The sequence below is a fragment of the Heterodontus francisci genome, chromosome 5, assembly GCF_036365525.1.
Source record: "Heterodontus francisci isolate sHetFra1 chromosome 5, sHetFra1.hap1, whole genome shotgun sequence".
NCBI lineage: Eukaryota > Metazoa > Chordata > Chondrichthyes > Heterodontiformes > Heterodontidae > Heterodontus > Heterodontus francisci.
The window spans coordinates 190,502,375-190,521,960 of NC_090375.1; the positions used below are offsets into that span (position 1 = coordinate 190,502,375).

Sequence of the window (19,586 nt, forward strand, 5' to 3'; positions counted from 1 at the left end):
TCCATTATCTGTGATTTGATGAAAACATTGCAAGAGCTTTTTCATTTACCCCAATGTCAGAAGATTCGCAGTATTTACTAAGTAATCTCTGTGACAACCAACAAGATTAAAATGATTCTAATGGCTCAAAATCTTGTAACGTCCATTTTAAGAGGCTCCAGCTTGTGCCCATGACTTCAAGTAGCAGATATTAAGCTTCTGCTTCCAAACATCTCTGTATAAAAGTATCTTATATTCTCGCAGTAAAATACCCCAAGGCATTAAAGATACTGGGCTGGATTTTGTTCCCAGCCCGACGTCAGAGTCCATGGCGGGATGGGGGGAGGTGGAGAATCAGAGTGGCAGCGGCCAACCGCAGTCCGCCCGCTGGGCTGGCTAGGCCTGATCTTCCTGGCAGCGGGGGAAGCTCTGTGCTGGCCCCTCTGCCGCTCTGTGATGTGACCCCGCTTTTCATATGCTAATTAGATCTTTGCATTAATTTAAAAGTAACCCACAGCGATCTTACCTTCAGTTCCTGATCTTCAGTGCCTTCACTTTCCCGTCCAGGAAAAGCTGATGCCACCGAGGTGGGGAAGGGGTCGCATCTGCACTATTTGTATAGGCAAGGGGGTGGGGTGGGGCGGGAAGGGGTCAACTCTGCACTTTGTTGAAGTGTCTGCAGGGCTGGCAGCCTTTTAAAAATGGCGCCAGCACCTGCCCCTGCATCAGGTGATGTCATGAACGGCGTCGCCAATGCTGCCCCGGCCTCCTGATTAGGGAGCGGCTACTGTGAATATGCTAAGTGGCCACCCGCCACAGAATCGTGGCGGCGCTGCGCGACCGCCATTTTCTGCACTTCCAAGCGGCGGGACAGCAAATTCCAGCCAGCTATATAAATGTAAGTTGTTGTTGTTCTCGAAGCTACAGTGCCTTCTGATATATGGTAATTAGTTTGGAAATTCGAACAATGCAGCTGCAAGATTTAGTATTTCATATGGCACTTTAAAGTGATTTATATCCACATTAGCAATTTGCCAAAAAGGAAAACTATCTCACAACATTTTTCAAAAAACTTAGTTTTATTCCATTTCCCTTTTTTATTTATTCTTTCATGGGATGTGGGTGTCGCTGGCAGACCAGCATTTGTTGCCCATCCCTAATTGCCCTTGAACTGAGTGGCCTGCTAGGCCTTTTCAGAGGGCAGTTAGGAGTCAACCACATTGCTGTGGGTCTGGAGTCACATGTAGGTCAGACCAGCTAAAGATGGCAAATTTCCTTCCCTAAAGTGAACCAGATGGGTTTTTACAACACTCGATGATAGTTTCATGGCACCATTACTGAGACTAGCTTTCAATTCCAGATTTTTCTTAACTAATTGTATTTATTAATTAATTGAATTTAAATTTCACCAACTGCCCTGGTGGGATTTGAACCTATATCCCCAGGGTATTAGCCTGGACCTCTGTATTACTAGTCTGGTGAAATTACTACTATCCCACTGTCTCTCCCCTAGTCCCACTGCACCCCCCCACCCCCCCCCCCCCCACCAACCTCCCTTCAACAGAACTCCAAATTGTACTTGGAGTTTAGAAAAATGAAAGGCGCCTTGTTAAAACATACAAGATTCTGAGGGGGCATGACAGGGTAGATGCTGAGAGGATGTTTCCCCTCGTGGGGGATTCTAGAACTAGGAGGCACAGTTTCAAAATAAGGGGTCACTCATTTAAGATGGAGATGAGGAATTTCTTCTCTGAGAGGTTGTGAAACTTTGGAGTTCTCTATCCCAGAATGTAGTGGAGGCTGAGTCATTGAATATATTCAAAGCTGAGTTAGACTGATTTTTGAACTATAGAGGAGTCAAGAGTTATGGGGAACAGGCAGGAAAACGGCGGAGCAGGCTTGAGGGCCCACATGTCCTGCTCCTCCTCCTATTTCTTATGCTCTTATGTACTTGATTGCTCTATTAGAATGGTGTTTTGTTATAACCTGCCACGTAACCTCAGGAATTGAATGTATAACATCTTGCAAACTCAGAATTTACACTTAAATGTGTGCCATCTACACTCGGTATTGTATTCCCTTAACCTTTTAGCACAGTTCCCTCTTACTTGCATAGTAAGAAAGACTTACATTTATGCTGCACCTTTCACAACCTCTGGATGCCCCAAAGTGCTTGACAGGCAATGAAGTCCTTTTGACGTGTAATTACTGTTGTAACGTAGGAAGCGCAGCAGCCAATTTGTGGACAGCAATCTCCCACAAACTGCATTCTAATAATCACCACATAATCTGGTTCTTAGCAATGTTGGTTGAGGGATAAGTATTGGTCAGGGGATAACTCCCCTGCTCTTCTTTGAAGTAGTGCTGTGGGATCTTTTAAGTCCACCTGAGAGGGCAAATGGTTTAACCAAATGACAACATCTCTGACAGTGCAGCACACCCTCAGTACTGCACTGCAGTGCCAGCCTAGTGTTTGGAATGAAAATTGCCTGTCACCCAGTTGTTCCATTTTAATCCTACTTAGCAAGCGTGGCAAAGCTGTACAGTTGTGAAACTCTATATACGCACAATAAATATCGGAACTGACATTTTGCTTATGGAGTTATTCCACTCTGCTTTTATGTTGGTTTCCAAACAATAAAGAATCAGTTGGGAAAATAGTTATTTTATTCATAACTCCAACAAACTATGTACAAAAGCACAAAGAAAAGAGCAGGGTGAAGAAACAATTTGGAAAATGTTAACAAATAGCCAATTATGATGTGCTTGTAGCTATATTTAAGAATATAACAATGCAGGGGGAGAAAAAACTTAACTCCCCGCATGAGTGAGAAGTGTTCCAGAGTTTTGGAAATGATGGTAATTATTGGTGAATGAGGCATCCATCTGCTCCAACCAGCGAATGAAGACAACAGATGCAACCAGTTAACATTTTAACCTTACTGATGGGAAAATGGGATCAGAAAATATAATTACAGTAATGATCTGTTTGCAAATTCCATTTCTAAATTATTTAATTGGACAGATTAAAATGTCATACAAACATGACAAAAATTGTGCTTCAGTCTGCCCCATTTAAATGTTGTTATTTCTGTATATTTCAGAGTGACTGCAATCGATTTTTTCTGCATAGCTGCCTTAAATACGTATCAAATGTGTGCCAGTAGTGATCATCCAACATTGCACAGGGAGTTTACTAGAATAACCAAGAACTACATCGAATCATAGAATGATACAGCATAGAAGGACGCCATGCGGCCTGTCATGGCCATGTCGGCATGTGAAAGCCAGAGAGGAATACAGAAAATAATAGTTTTCTACTAATGCCCAACATATATCACTCTTAACTCTCCTGGACAACGTCTTTCACTGCAGTGACATTCTACCAGTACTGGAAAGTAGCTTGGACCATTGAGTAGTGGCTGTCCTTAAGTACCTAAATGCAGAATCTTGCTTTTCTCAGGAGAAGTGCAGTGCAAAATGTCTCTTCACATCCAATACCATTGCAACTGTACAATCCAGGCAATAGCACTGGCCTGAAGGTTCTCTGAAAGCCAAATGTTCAGAAGTTTCAGCCAACTCTGCAGGCTGTTTCAGCCTCTGTTAATTCATTAATGATGCCAGATGCAAAGTTACAGCCCTCGCTTTTGATACTTTCCACTGAACCAGACCTGACTATTTCAGTGCTCTACTGGCTGGCCTCCCACCTTGCATCCTCCGCAAACCTCAGCTCATCCAAAACCCTGCTGCCCCATATCCTAACTTGCAACAAGTCCTGTTCCTCCATCAGCCCCTGTGCTCACTGAGCTAAACTGGCTCCCGGTCCAGCGATGTCTTGATTTAAAAATTCTCCTCCTTGTTTTCAAGTCCCTCTGTGGCCTCTTTGGGATAGGAGGCTGGAGGTTACGGTGGCTAGATTTGAAACCTAAACTGCAGCAATACATCCTGCAGGTTAGCCCTCCCTGCTGACTCAACCCCAGCTCAACAAGTGCTCCTCAGAACAACTCCTTGGTCATCAGCTGGGAGTTGGCTGATGTGCATTAAGTGCTTTAAGCAACAATTTCATTCTGAGACAAAGGCAGGAAACGCAGTAAAGAGCAACTTTATAAAGAACCCTGGTTGATGGCTGGGAAGTTGGTAATTTCTTGATTGAGGGACAGAACTGGAAGGTAAGCTAAATCCTAGTGGAAGTTGGGTGGGCATTTTAATTAAAGCCATTTGGGACAATTATATGCATTTCAAAGACTGGTTGATTTTAAATCGTTTACTATCATTAAGTATAGAATAATGGGCATTGTGATGTTATGAAAAATGTCTGAACAGTGACCACACTTAATTGGCTGTAAAGCAATTTGGGATGTCCTGAGGATGTGAAAACACTATAGAAATGCAAGTTCTTTCTTTTCTTCACTTCTCTTCATTTCTTTTTCTTTCTTTCTTTCCTGGTAGTCTTGCAGGCTGGTGCTTGTTCAAGAAAGTAATTTTAAAAATTATTCATTCATGGGATGTGGGCATTGCTGGCTAGGCCAGCATTTATTGCCAACCCTAATTGCCCTTGAGAAGGTGGTGGTGAGCTGCCTTCTTGAACTGCTGCAGTCCTTGGGGTGTAGGTACACCTACAGTGCTGTTGTGAAGGGAGTTCCAGGGGTTTTGACCCAGTGACAGTGAAGGAATGGCGATACAGTTCCAAGTCAGGGTGTTGTGTGACTTGGAGGGAAACTTGCAGATTGTGGTGTTCCTATGCTGCCCTTGTCCTTTTAGGTGGTAGAGGTCGCAAGTTTGGAAAGTGCCGTTGAAGGTGCCTTGGTGAGTGGCTGCAGTACATCTTGTAGATGATACACACTGCTGCCACTGTGCGTCAGTGGTGAAAGGAGTGAATGTTGAAGATGGTGGATGGGGTGCCAATCAAGCGGGCTGTTTTGTCCTGGATGATTTTGAGCTTCTAGAGCATTGTTGGAGCTGCACCCATCCAGGCAAGTGAAGAGTATTCTTCACTACTGACTCGTGCCTTGTAGATGGTGGACAGGCTTTGGAGAGTCAGGAGGTGGGTTACTCGCTGTAGAATTTCCAGCCTCTGACCTGCTCATGTAGCCACAGTATAATGGGAGTCGGAATGGGTGGAGAGGTTTAGGATTCCAGCTGGGTAGCATGAAGGGCACTACAGCAGCTCCTCTGCTGGGAGTGGAAAGATCCACCATGGTTCCCCCTCCAATAGCAACCTAGCAGCTCTGTGGGATCCACGGCTCTAATTTTAACTCCCGGGCGGGTTTTGGGCGGGTGAGAGCAAAGGTGACCTAGAAGCTCACTCTCTGCTCCAGGAGCGAGGCCCAAACTATTTTAAGTCCCAAGATTCTCAATTAAATTTGGCTGGTGGACTCTCTAGCACCTGCCCCCATCTCCCCAGCCCCACTGGAAGTCCATGGGAAGCGGTGGAAAAATCGCACGTCCCAGAGGCTCCCTGCCAATACCATGTAGGTGGTGGGAATGGCAAGGAGGGGAGAGTCCTCGACAAGAGAGGCCTAAGCTAGGGGTCCGGAGGAGCACTCTTGGGCCTCACAAGGAAATTACAGACAGTGATCTGTTTGGGCCTCTTCTGGCCCGCCACTCCCCCACACCCCGGCTCCTCTTCCCCAATTTAGGCCACCAGTTAAAATAAAATTGCTGTCGGGTCCAGCTGATGTCATCAGGGCACAACATGCCTGTGTAAAGAAGGACCCCTCCTGCTGGGTGTTCCTTGCCTCCTGCACAAGTAGAGTTGGTTAAAATTCGAGAGGGTGTGTTCCTGGCACTGATATTAACTGTCGAGCTGCTCGGGTTTCCACTGGGCGGGTAGGGTTATAATCATCCCCACCCCCCTAACATGTTTTTGTAGATGCTCAAGAAAGAGCAAGGTTGGGATTGGATGTGAAAGTCTCCTTGATTGAGTCGCCTGTTCCCACTCACCATGTACGGCTAGTTTTGGTCTTCAGGAGAAGAAAGACGAAGAAAAGACTAGGAAGGACAAAATTGAATGAGTGGATAATTTAGCCAGCTTGAGAACAAAGAATATCTTACGAGTAAGTTATGGGCTGTGATATTGTCGGGGATGAAATTCATTAAAAGGATCAGCATTTACCAAAACCTGGAGGCCAATTGATCCTAATCCTCCAGAATTATAACATTCATGCATAAATGGGCACAAAAAACTCTTCACTTTGATTTAAATTTTAAAAACCCAACTTATTCTAAATTGATCAATATTTTTGACTAAAAATGTAATCAATTTTTCGTTAGCCTTTGAGGAAACAATGACTACAGATGCACAAGGGAGGGAACTTTAAACAGTGTATTTACATATATATATATATATATTGAAGTCGGGCAAAATGCAGCAATTTATCTAGCCTCTGAGGTGAGACTAATGAAGTCAGTCACACAGAACAAATACACAGAAATCACACTTGTTCTGTTCTCAAGTTAGCTGTCAAGAGTCCAATCAAACTAACATGCTGCACATCCCTTACTCGATTACGCTCTTATGTGGCAGTCTCTTTAGTTTAATGCTTTAGACAAGACAGACTGGGTGAAAGAAACCGCCTTTGTAGTTTTGTCTGATAGCTGTTCTGATTTCCCTCATTTCTCCTGAAGATCGTGGCTTATGTTGAGGTACAGTTCCACAAATGCCACAAACTACTCAGTCCATTTCCATGCATGAGTCTGGGTTATCAATACTGTCAGGCTATCTATTCCTATGTTACAACAGTGACTACACTTGAAAATGTACTTCATGGGCTGTAAAACGCTGTGGGATGTCCTGAGGTCATGAAAGGCACTATAGAAATGAAACTTCTTTCTTTATCAGAGATTTCATTATCGTCATAGTCAGATCATCTCCTCACTCAATCTGTTGCAGGGAGCAAACTTGGAGCCTGCTTGGTCTGTATGAGGCAGTATCTTGCCACAGAGTGCATATGCCGATTGAGCTGTTGGGGCTGGGGAGCATAATCTCAGGTACAGATTCCCCCTTACTTTACACCAGCCCCACTGATGCCTGACAGCTATACATATCGTGACAATGGTGCTGATCATTTGCCATTGTCATTGACCTTGATTACAAACCATGTGAAGCAAACCAAACATTTTGAGCAATTCAAGCAGTTGTTTAGGAGCACTTTCTGTTTGTCTCCTGTTCCCCTCTCTATTGCCCCACTCCCATGCTCTGCAACACTTCTAATGTGCATCGGTATAAAAGGAATCTAGAGGAGCAGCTTCCTTAGAGAACTCGAAAGATTGTCAGGCCAGAAAGACTTACTTTTCTATAGTAAATTTCACTTCCTCGTGGCTTCCCAAAGCACTTCCTAGCCATTGAAGTACTTTCTGAAACGTAGCCACTGTTGTAATGTAGGAAATGTGGCAGCCAATTGGTGCACAGCAAGATCCCACTAGCAGCAATGTGATCATGACCAGATAATCTGTTTCTTAGTGAAGTTGGCTGAGGGATAAATACTGGCCGGGACAGCAGGGAGAACTCCCCTGGTCTTCTTCAAAATAATCTGATGAGATCTTTTACATCCACCTGAGAGGGCTGATGGGGCCACGGTTTAACATCTCATCCAAAAAGGCAGCACCTCAGACAGTACAGCACTCCCTCAGAACTACAGCGGAGCATCAGCCTAGATTACGTGCTCGAGTCACTGGAGTGGATCTTGAACCCATGACCCTTTAGCTAAGGGGTGAGAGCATTGGCGTCGACCCAAGGCTGACAGCTTGGCCGAGTATTAGCACTCTCACCATTGAATCAGAAGGCTATGATATACAGGCCCCACTCCATTTAAGGACTAAGACAGAATTAAAGGACTGAGTATCTTTGACAAGAATGCTTCATCTTTGTTATAGCTGCATTGAAAACAATATGAAGGGAGAACTAATGAGCAAGCTCTTGTTATAATTAGACTTCTCATTTGCTTCCAGTCCACAGACGTTTCAAATTTAAAATTCTCATCCACTTTCTGAGGAGATTCGGGATGGGCATGAAATGTGGCCTTGTCAGTGACAGCCACATCTTGAATACTTGACTTGATCTCCGTTAACTTGAGGTCATCCAAAACTCTGCTACCCATATCCTAACTTGCACCAAGTCCTGTGCTCCCATCACCTCCTTGTGCTCCCTGACCTACATTTCCTGCTGGTCCGGAAACACCTCCATTTTCAAATTCTCATTTTTGTTTCCAAATCCCCCCCATGGCCTTGCCCCTCTCTATCTCTGTATCTCCTCCAACCCCAGAACCCTTTGCCATCTTGTCTAATTTTGGCTTCTTGCGCTCCCTGATTTTAATCGCTCCACCATTGGCAGCCGTGCCATTAGCTGCCTGGGCCCTAAGCTCTGGAATTCCCTCTCTAAACCTCTTTGTCTCTCTAGCTGTCTCTCACTTCCTTTTAAATCGCTGCTTATTACCTGCTTCATCTGTCCATGTTTTTGGTCACCTGTCCGAATATCTCTTTATGTAACTCGGTATCAAACTTTTGTCTGCTGTCGCTCCGATGAAGAGCCTTGGGAAGTTTTATTGCATTAAAAATGCTATATAAATGCACATTATGGTTGTTGTACATTTTGGTTCAGCAGTCCCTGTGACTATAATTTATATTCTGCGAATGGCGGCATGGCTGTATCCAAACTGTAGATGTAGACACAAACAGGAAATTTTATGCTGAAGACCTTGCTCAAGGTGCCGGCTATGACTGTTCTGTGGGAGGTGATTTGGGATAGGCATTAACCTTCAAAGTAGGCTGGGATGATTGATTAATTAGAAAATGGTCACCAAGTATACTTTTGCCATTGACTACAAACTATTGCTACAACTCCATGGCTTGTCTTGGCACCGTTGAGAATTTTCAGTTACTGATGTATTTCAGGGCCTGATCATGTGCTATGGATGCTGCGTGTGGATGTTCATATTATGTGTTTACCTGCAGCCAGTTCCAGGAGACAGCACCTAATGTATTTGAAGTGCCCCAGGGATCAAAGATACTCCAATAAATTAAAAGCAAAATACTGCGGATGCTGGAAATCTGAAATAAAAACAAGAAATACTGGAACCACTCAGCAGGTCTGGCAGCATCTGTGGAAAGAGAAGCAGAGTTAACGTTTCGGGTCAGTGACCCTTCTTCGGAACCAGTTCTCTTTGAATAATACCATAAGATTTTGTGAATGTCCGTTTTAGCAAAACGTTCAAATATCCAAGGAAAACAAGATTAAAAATGTGGAAGTCACAACATCAATTTGCAGTTCCATAGCACCTTAAACATAAATATATCCTAAAAGCGCTTCAATGATAGACATGTGGAAAATTGCTTCCATACAAGTATTACATAGAATTATATAAGGCCCAATTTTAACTCTGTGCAAGTGGGTGGGTTTTGAATTGGTTAATATTGGGCATCCATCTACAGCACTTTCAGCCCAGCCGATCTGTGCCAGTGTTAATGCTCCACACGAGCTACCTCCCAGTAAAAGGGGATAGTTGGGAAGCCCTCTGAAGAGTTATGAACCTGAGGAGTACTTTAATCAGGGACCACCATTTGACTGAACAGTATAACAGCCTTCGGTCGTCTGAGGAAAAGAGTGATGACAAAGACTTCAAACCTGGCGCCAAGCTCCTGGTCTACAGAGCCGCAGTGTTACCTGCCCTCCTGTGTGCATCAGAAACATGGACATTTACTGCAGACATTTCAAAGCCCTGGAAGGATATCACCAGCGGTGCCTCCACAAGATCCTGCAAATTCAGTGGCAGGACAGGCACTTCAATATCAGTGTCCTCTCTCAGGCCAACACCCCCAATATCGAGACACTGGTCATGGCTAGTCAGTTACGTTTGGCAGGCCACATCGTCCGCATGCCTGAGACAAGACTCCCAAAACAATCCTTCTATTCCAAGCTGCTTCACGGCAAGAGGTTACCAGGAGGGCAGAGGAAACGCTACAAGGATGTCCTTAAAGCCTCCCTGATAAAATGTGGAATCTCCACTGATTTGTGGGAATCTCTTACCCGGACCACCAAAAATGGAGAAGAAGCATCCGCGGAGGTGCCAGCCAGTTCGAACAACGTCGACATACCCGGGGAGTGACCAAGTGCAAACAGCGGAAGGAGCGTTCGGAATTTCGAGCATCCCATTCCCTCCCCTCACCAAACACCACCTGCCCCACCTGTGGCAGAGTGTGCGGATCCAGAATTGGACTATTCAGGCACCTCAGGATCCTCAACCCTGGAGTGGAAGAAAGTCATCCTCGTTGAAGACAAGGTGAGAAGCTCGGTAGTGAGGTTGAGCTGCAGAAATTTGACAAGTCCAAAGACCTATTCCTGTAAAATTCAATATAAGCCTGAAATGAAGTCTTAAGGGGAGCCATGTTCTTATGTAACCAGGGATACCTTTCTTTTTATGGAAAATGAGCTCTGTACAGATGCAGGAAGGTAGATAATATGAATTCTCGTTGATGTATAGGAAAAGTGAAGGAAACATGAAAATATCAGTGAATAGGCTGCAGAAAAAACCTGTCCACATTCTAGGAACACTGTAATCTCATAGATAGTTTAAGATTATATTTTGATTTGCTGGGCCTTCTCCCTGTCACAAAGTCAGTACTTCTTTTGGCACAGTTGCCACAAGCTGAGGGTAATAACCGAATAGTTACGGAGAGTATTCTATGCCACTTTGCACCAAACTCACGTTCTGTGTCTAAATTTTTCTCAAGTTTGAAATAACAAAAGAAGAAAAATGTCCATTGCATAACTTGGGAAAATGAGTAAAACAAAAGCCGACACAAAGGAAACTTTACCATTCTGATAATAATTGCTTGGGTCTTCAAAATCATATTGATGATAAAACTTGCTTCCATTGTTGAGGCACTTTTGAGTCTGGTTTTATTTGTTTGGCAGGGCCCCTTCCTTTGTTGGTGTATTTTTACATATCAAAGCCAGGCTTGGGGTCAGGTTTAAGACTTTGGGCTTCCATTGATAGGGGAAAAAAAGGCTTTTACACCAGCGTCAACCCTCCGAAAAAGTACTTTTTTGGAAGTTGTGGAAGTAAGTATAACAGCTGGCAGTCATATTGCCGTCTTTAATGAAACAAAAACGTCCCAAGCTCCTTCACGGAGGTGCAAGGAAAAATGGAAGCCTAGCAAAAGAAGGAAAGAAGTAGGAGGATGACCAAAAACTTGGTTTCGGACAAGTGATGGACTGTAAGGAGGGTATTAAAGGGGGAGTGGGAGGTGGAGAGCTTTCAGGAGGGAATCCCAGAGTGTGGGGCCTGGACTATTGAAAATATGGCTTCTAAAATGTGGGGGTGGGGTTGGGGAAAGGGAGAGATAAGCAAGATGCCAGAGTGAGAGAAATGTAGGGTTTGGCAGGATTTTTAGTTCTGGAACTCTGTAGGGAGCGGTGAGACCATGAAGGGATTCAAACAAGAGTATGAGAATTTTAAATTGGAGGCATTGGTAGGAAGGAGCCAGTGTCGGTCAATGAAGACAGAGGTAATGGACGATAGGGATTTGGTGCCGGATAGGATAGAGGCAGCAAACTGTTAGATTATATAAAGCTTAGAGAAGGTGGAGGATGGGGGCTGGCCAGGTGAGCATTGGAATTATTGAGTCTGGACGTGACAAAGGCACGGGGCAGGGTTTCAGTGGCAAATAGGAAGAGATAGATGTAAATATGGGTGATGTTACTGAGATGGAAGTAGAAAATCTTTGTAATGGAGAGAACATGGGATTGGAAACTCATCTGTGGTAACACAGATTGCCAATGTTTTGAACAGTCTGACTCAGCCTAAGGAGCGCCTGAAGAGCGGGGTGGAATCATTGGCGAGTGAACGAAGTTTGCGTTGGGGCCCGAAGACAGTGGCTTCAGTCTCACCAGTGTTTGAGCTTAACCGAGACTGGGTGTTGGACAAATAGTACAGGGGAAATGACTAGATAAAAAGCAGTGGTGGAGAGATAGAGTTGGGTGTCATTGGCATAGTGCAGAAGCTGACCTGTATTGGCTGTTGAAGTTGCCAAGGGTCAGCATGAAGCTGCGGGAGAGGAAAAGGCCAAATATTGGGAGTCCTAAGGGGATGGCGCAGAGTAATAAGAGAGACTAATGATGGTGATGCACTGACCATGCATAAATAGGTAAGAGTGGAACCAAGCCGAAGGTAGTTCCAAAGTTGGTTGAGCCGATCCTCCTTCAGTCCCTTTAGAGTCAATGGATTGTTTTGAGACAGTCAGTGAGTCTGTGATAAATTCAAGACCTGACTTATATGTTGACTGAAATTTGTGCCTCTCCTGCCACACTGTCACAAGAACTGCAGTTTGGAGTGTGCCAGGAGGACCGAAGATTTTCAACCCTGTTATTTTTAAAGTTGAAAAGAAATAGAAGGGGAATTTCAGCTGTAGAAGAAACAAAATTAAAGTTAAATAATCAAATTTAAAAGGGGAAGAAGAATGGGGCGGAGAATATCGGAGGGGAAAAAGGGACATTTTAAAATTTAAAGTTGTGCTTCAGAAAATTTTAGAATTTTATTTAGAAGTAAGAAGACTGTTGCTGACAGCTGTATCGCTGTGATATCTGGGCATGCTTGAACATCACAGCATTTCAGTGTGAACTGGAACCATTTAATTTTCTGACCCTGAGGAGACTGTTGTTTTCCTTAAACAGCCTCTTGCCAGCTTAAGAATATAAACTTGTGTATGTGGATTGTGGCTTCCCAGTTGATATTTATAGTAGAGTTTGTTTGTTCATTTATTTGCCAGTTTCTAGCTGAATATTCACAAATATCAGGAGAATTTATTTTTTGTGACACAGCGACCTCAATGCCTGAAAGGGTGGCAGAAACAGATTTAATAGTAACTTTCAAAAGGGAATTGGCTATATACTTGTAAAGGAAAGATTTGCAGGGCAATGGAGAAAGAGCAAGAGGGAAGTGGGATTAATTAGGTAGCTCTTTCAAAGAGCTGGCACAGGTGCGATGGGCCGAATGGCCTCCGTCTGTGCTGTATGATATTATAAATGCAAAGCTTTCAAACATTGGTTGACTATTGCTAATAAAATTATAGAAAATTAGTCTAATTTACTGCTGGGTTACTGAAGAAAGGAATTATTTGAGGAAACTAGACCTGGTACAATAAAGGATTGCTTTGCTTGACATTACGTGTAAAATTACATAGAAGATCTTTATATCAGGTTGAAATGCTGCAACTTCAAACCCCAATGGAGCAGGTCTATCAGGCTATTTACATGAAGGCACCATGACAGAACAGATCTATATTGTAACGATTTTTCCCTTGTTTTCCAGCCATGGCTCAGTGGGTAGCACTCTTGCCTGAGTGAGAAGGTTGTGGGTTTAAGCCCCACTCCAGTACTCCAAGATGACACTCCCAAGTGCAGTCCTGAGGAAGTGTTGCACTGTCGGAGTTGCCAACTTTTGGATGAGACGTTAAATCGAGGCCCTGTTTGCCCTCTTGGGTAGACATAAAAGATCCCATGGCACTATTCTGAAGAAGAGTAAGGGAGTTTGCCCAGTGTCCTGGCCAATCTTTATGCCTCAATCAACATCACAAAAACTGATCATCTGATCATTATTCCATTGGTGTTTGTGGAGCTTTGCTGTGCGCAAATTGTCTGTCAAGGTTCCTACATTTTAACAGTGACTACATTTCTTTATATTCCGTGCAGCATAGCCCAGAGCTAAATAATGTCAATCAGAAGAATTGTCGCAAAATCAGTTAACAATAAATCTGTACAGGATGCTTATTCCTGATCCAAACTAGTGGATGTATTGTTATTTCAGTTCCAATTGAAAATTGAACATCTAGGGCAGGATTTTTGGCCCCATATGGGGGTGAGTACAGAAGTGGGCAGGTGCGATAATTTGAACTACCTGCTGGTTTGCTGGCACCATCCCGCCGTTGGACCACTTTCCTGCAGACGGGATGAGGGAGCAGCAGGGCTACCTGTCCGCAAGCTTCAGGTAGCCAATTGAGCATACTTAATGGTCTATTAAGGCTTATTGTCAGAGGCTGACTGGAATTTTCCAGTTGGTCTGGGGGTCCCCACAAGGGATCAGGGACTAGGCCAACTCAGTAGCAGCCACAGGTCACCCAGTGGAGATGTTCCCCCTCCACAATGGTGACCCGGCTGCTACTGTTAATGTAAAAGTTTTGACATGTGCACAGAGGGCACCTCGAAATGCAGCCACCTTCTGTCTCTCTTACCTGAACTGTAGGCCTCATCCTCCAAGCTGGAGGTCCTCCTATTGGCCCTCCAGCTTCAAGAGCCCACCTGCCCGCCTTAATTGGACAGCGAGCCTGCCCTCTAGCCATTGATTGGCCAATTCGGGGCAAATCACTGCCAGCTGACTGTTTTCCACACAGTGCTGGTTTGTGACCCCCATTTGCCCTCGGGGGGGGTCAGGGTCACGACCCAAAGGGCAAAGTCCTGCCCTGATTTTCAAAGATGGCTTTGTTGAATCACTTGTCCTTGAAATGATGTCTCGAACTGTATCTCAGAGACACGGGATTTAGATTACGCACTGCAGTCCCATTTTATGTTGCAGTGCCATTTTGTTAGGGGGTTTTCCTTGTGCAATTCTTAAGTGTTACTCCCTTTGAACTAGAGAGTCAAAGAGTGTAGCTTCAAGCATGTATACGTTGCTGGCTTCGGTGTGTTGGTTGTAGTACAGTTTCAAGCCTTTGAAAGATGGCCCAGTGAATGGAAATCATGAGCGGTAAATCGTGATCATTGTCTGCTATGATTTTAATGTCAGCCTTTCCTGCCATTTTAAAATGAGCCGATAGAAAGTCTGCAGAAAAGAATGCAGCTTTTAATAACCTGAGTTGATTCATTTTTGGAATACTTTTTAAATTGTTTATGCATGTATATCTCTTTGCATTTGTTTGGTTTTTGTCATGTGAATCAAAAGCCAAGACTTCTGACACCATTTGCCGAACGAGTGAAATTCCCATTTACTCGTAATTATTTTTGATTGAGATCAACCTTTTTGAAAGACACTGTAATCACAACAGAGGGCACCAATTCTGAGCTACAGATCTGCACTCTACATGGTGGATCGTAGATGGATTACACATTCCACGTTTAAACTTTAAAATATGTTTAGGGGCTGAGTGCGGCTGAGGATTAAGGTAAGACCTTTCTTGTACAGTCGTAGCTCATATTTGACTCATTTTAGTTTTTGATCTGTTTCAAATTGGCTTTGGTTGCCAAATATTGTAAGTCAGGTTGAATTCAATAATCAATAATCATGAGGAACTGCTCCCATCTGCTCTTTTTCCTGGTTCCACATACAAAGTCAGGTCTCAGTGCCTTTATTTTCTCCTTCAGTTCCTGTGACGTACTAAATTAGCAATAACCATAGTAGTGCTGATTTATGTTTAATTTTGGCAAGATTCACTTGAAAAGATAAGCCTTTGCTACTAATATAAGCAAATACAGGTTTAAGCAATCTCTGTGATAAATTATGAATATCTTGTTGGGTTATGCTTCAGTAGAAGAGCACCAAAACACTTGAGAGACGGCTGATAAATATTTGTTAAAGTATGTAACATGTATTCAGAGATCATCTTCAGGGATTATTTCACTAAGGCTGATTGGTGGTTGTTCCTTGTGTGCATTTCTCGATATGGGCAAGAGGTAGAGGAAATAATGTAGTTTGTTCATAATAGTTTATTGATTTTTTTGAGAATAGCAAATCCCTAAGGTTTTGTCATCAAGGCTAGTCTACCTCTGAAAGTAGTGAATGCATTTCATGCCATCAATCAGGCCTTGGCTCTATTGAAAATGGGCTTTTAGCCGATGATCCCGTTTTTCAGGAGGAAGGCATGTTTTTGGCTTTGGAATCCCTTGTCCCATTTGCAGCACTCTTCTGGAATGTGCTATTCCTTTAATTCTCAAGGTTTGAGAATACGAGGGAGAAAGACATTTATAGGACTAGATTAAAATCACGTTTGAATGTTTTGATGTTTTGTTGGCAGTCGAACAGATTCCAGTCGGAATTTATGACTTGAATGCTGAGAGAGCATTAAAAGCTAAACTTAAAAAGATGTCGGCCATCCCGCAAGCTGCACATGAAATGAAAAATGTCAATTCTGTTCCATGTTTTATGGCCTTTTCCATATAACTGCAATGGTCTTCGCCTCTTGGTGGTGCTGCTAAGTGTCAGTAAGTTACCTGTTAACATTTACCCGAGCACGCTGGTTATGTGTATCCATTTGGGAATCATCTTTTGTACAATTAACTTTCTATTGAATGTGCGGGATTAGCATTTAAATGTTCCACATGAATAACCTTTGCGTACGGTCACTCTTACTGCACAACCAATTTGTGTACAGCATGATTCCAGAAATGAGACAAATGAGCAGGTAGTCTGGTCTCTCATATTGGGTAAGGAAAAAGTATTGGCCAGGGCACTGGGAGAACTGCCCTGCTTTTCTTCAAATTGTACCGTAGATATTTAATTTCCATTAAAACGGTTGATGAAGCTTTGGCTTAACGTCTTATGCCAAAGGTGGCAGCTCCAACAATGCAGTGCTCCCTCAGTACCTCAGTGTCAGCCAACATTATGCACTCAAGATTTGGAGTGGGGCTTGAACCCACATCGTTCTGACTGAGACACTACTGACAACAGCAACTTAGATTTAACTAGCACCTTTAGCATAATAAAACACCCCAAGGTGCTTTACAGGAGCAGTGTAAAACAAAGTATGACACTGAGCCACAAAAGGAGATATCAGGTCAGGTCACCAAAAGCTTGGTCAAAGAGGTAGGTTATAAGGAGTATCTTAAAGGAGGAAAGCGAGGTGGTGAGGCAGAGAGGTGTAGGGAGGGTGCGGCCTTGGCAACTGCAGACACAGCCAACAATAGTAGAGTGATTAGAATCAGGGAGGCACAAGAGGCCAGAACTAGAGGAGCGCAGATATCTCGGAGGGCTGTGGGGCTGGAGGAGATTACAGAGATAGGGAGAGGGTGAGGCCATTGGAGGGATTTGAAAACAAGGATGAGAATTTTAAAATCAAGATGTTGCTTGACCGGGAGCCAATGTAGGTCAGCGAGCACAGGGGTGCTAGGGGAATGGGGTTTGGTACGTGTTAAAACACGGGCAGCAGAGTTTTGACCTCAAGTTTACGGAGAGTAGAATGTGAGAGACCAGCCAGGAGTGCGTTAGAATAGTCAAGTCTAGAGGTAACAGGCATGAATGAGGATCTCAGCAGCTGATGAGCAGAGATGGGGCGAAGTCAGGCAATGTTATGAAGCTAGAAATAGGCAGTCTTAATGATGGCAGGAATATGAGATCGGCGGCTCATCTTGGGATCAAATGTGACACCAAGGTTGCGAACAGACTGGTTTAATCTCAGACTGTTGTCAGGGAGAGGGATGGTGTTGATAGCTCAGGATCGGAGTTTGGAGCAGGGACCGAAAACAGTGGCTTCAGTCTGCCCAATATTTAATTGGAGGAAATCTCTGCTCATCCAGTACTGGATGTCGGATAAGCAGTCTGATAATTTAGGAACAGTGGAGGAGTTGAGAGAGGTGGTTGTGAGGTACAGCTGGGTTTCGTCAGCGGATATGTGAAAAATAATGTTCTGCTGCCGACTGACTTATGACGAAATGGAATAGTATCGTTGCCCTTTACTCTTTGACCAGAGAGCTAGAATAACTTTTTTAAAAATTATTTGTTCATGGGATATGGGCTTCGCTGACAAGGCAAGCATTTATTGCCCATCCCTAATTGCCCTTGAGAAGGTGGTGGTGAGCTGCCTTCTTGAACTGCTGCAGTCCTTGTGGCGTAGGTACACCGACAGTGTTCCTGGATCTTGACCCAGCGACAGTGAAGGAACGGCGATATAATTCCAAGTCAGGATGGTGTGTGTCTTGGAAGGGAACTTGCAGGTGGTGGTGTTCCCATGCAACTGCTGCCCTTGTCCTTCTAGATGGTAGAGGTCGCGGGTTTGGTAGGTTCTGTCTAAGGAGCCCTGGTGCATTGCTGCAGTGCATCTTGTAGATGGTGCACACTGCTCGCACTGTGTGTTGGTGGTGGTGGGAGTGATGTTGAAGGTGGTGGATGGCGTACCAATCAAGCGGGCTGCTTTGTCCTGGATGGTTTCGAGCTTCTTGAGTGTTGTTAGAGCTGCACCCATCCAGGCAAGTGGAGAGTATTCCATCACACTCCTGACTTGTGCCTTGTAGATGGTGGACTGACTTTAGGGAGTCAGGAGGTGATTTACTTGCCACAGGAATTCTAGCCTCTGACCTGCTCTTGTAGCCACGGTATTTATATGGCTACTCCAGTACAGTTTCTGGTTAATGGTAACCCCCAGTATGTTGAATGCCAAGGGGAGGTGGTTAGATTCTCTCTTGTTTGAGATGGTCATTGCCTGGCTCTTGTGTGGCATGAATGTTACTTGCCATTTATCAGCCCAAGCCTGGATATTGTCCAGGTCTTGCTGCATTTCTACACGGACTGCTTCAGTATCTGAGGAGTCACAAATGGTGCTGAACATTGTGCAATCATCAGCAAACATCCCCACTTCTCACCTTATGATTGAAGGAAGGTCATTGATGAAGCAGCTGAAGATGGTTGGGCCTAGGACACTAACCTGAGGAACTCCTGCAGTGATGTCCTGGAGCTCAGATGATTGGCCTCCAACAACCACAACCATCTTCCTTTGCGCTGCGGTATGACTCTAGCCAGCGGAGGGGTTTCCCCCTGATTCCATATTTGCTAGGGCTCCTTGATGCCATACTCGATCAAATATTGCCTTGATGTCAAGAGCAGTCACTCTCACCTCACCACTGGAGTTCAGCTCTTTTGTCCATGTTTGGACCAAGGCTGTAATGAGGTCAGGATCTGAGTGGCCCTGGCAGAACCCAAACTGAGTGTCACTGAGCAGGTTATTGCTAAGCAAGTGCTGCTTGATAGTACTGTCGACGGCACCTTCCATCACTTTACTGATGATTGAGAGTAGACCGATGGGGCAGTAATTGGTCGGGTTGGATTTGTCCTGCTTCTTGTGTATAGGACATATCTGGACAATTTTCCATATTGCCAGGTAGATGCCAGTGTTGTAGCTGTTCTGGAACAGCTTGGCTAGGGGTGCAGCAGGTTCTGGAGCACAGGTCTTCAGTACTATTGCCGGAATGTTGTCAGGGCCCATAGCCTTTGCAGTATGCAGTGCCTTCAGTTGATTCTTGATATTACGTGGAGTGAATTGAATTGGCTAAAGACTGGCATCTGCTGGGGACTTCAGGAGGAGGCCGAGATGGATCATCCACTCGGTACTTCTGGCTGAAGATTGTTGCAAATGCTTCAGCCTTATCTTTTGCACTGGTGTGCTGGGCTCCCCCATCATTGAGGGTGGGGATATTTGTGGAGCCACCTCCTCGTGTCAGTTGATTAGTTGTCCACTGCCATTCTCGGCTGGATGTGGCAGGACTGCAGAGCTTAGATCTGATCCGTTGATTGTGGGATCGCTTAGCTCTGTCAATCGCATGCTGCTTCTGCTGTTTGGCATGCAAGTAGTCCTGGGTTGTAGCTTCACCAGGCTGACAGCTCATTTTGAGGTATGCCTGGTGCTGCTCC

At 44.4% G+C, this 19,586-nt stretch overlaps 1 protein-coding gene across 8 annotated transcripts in view; it reads left to right on the plus strand.

The window, feature by feature from the left end:
* The window catches only part of znf516 (zinc finger protein 516), a 258,381-nt gene that overhangs the window by 44,462 nt on the left and 194,333 nt on the right, over positions 1–19,586 (plus strand). For 3 of the 8 annotated variants that reach the window (XM_068032499.1, XM_068032497.1, XM_068032498.1), the window contains one exon: positions 3,084–4,148. The exons of the other annotated variants lie outside the window; for them this stretch is intronic. The gene's annotated coding sequence lies outside the window, so the exon portion shown is untranslated. The remainder of the gene's footprint in view (positions 1–3,083; positions 4,149–19,586) is intronic. 8 annotated transcript variants of the gene reach the window in all.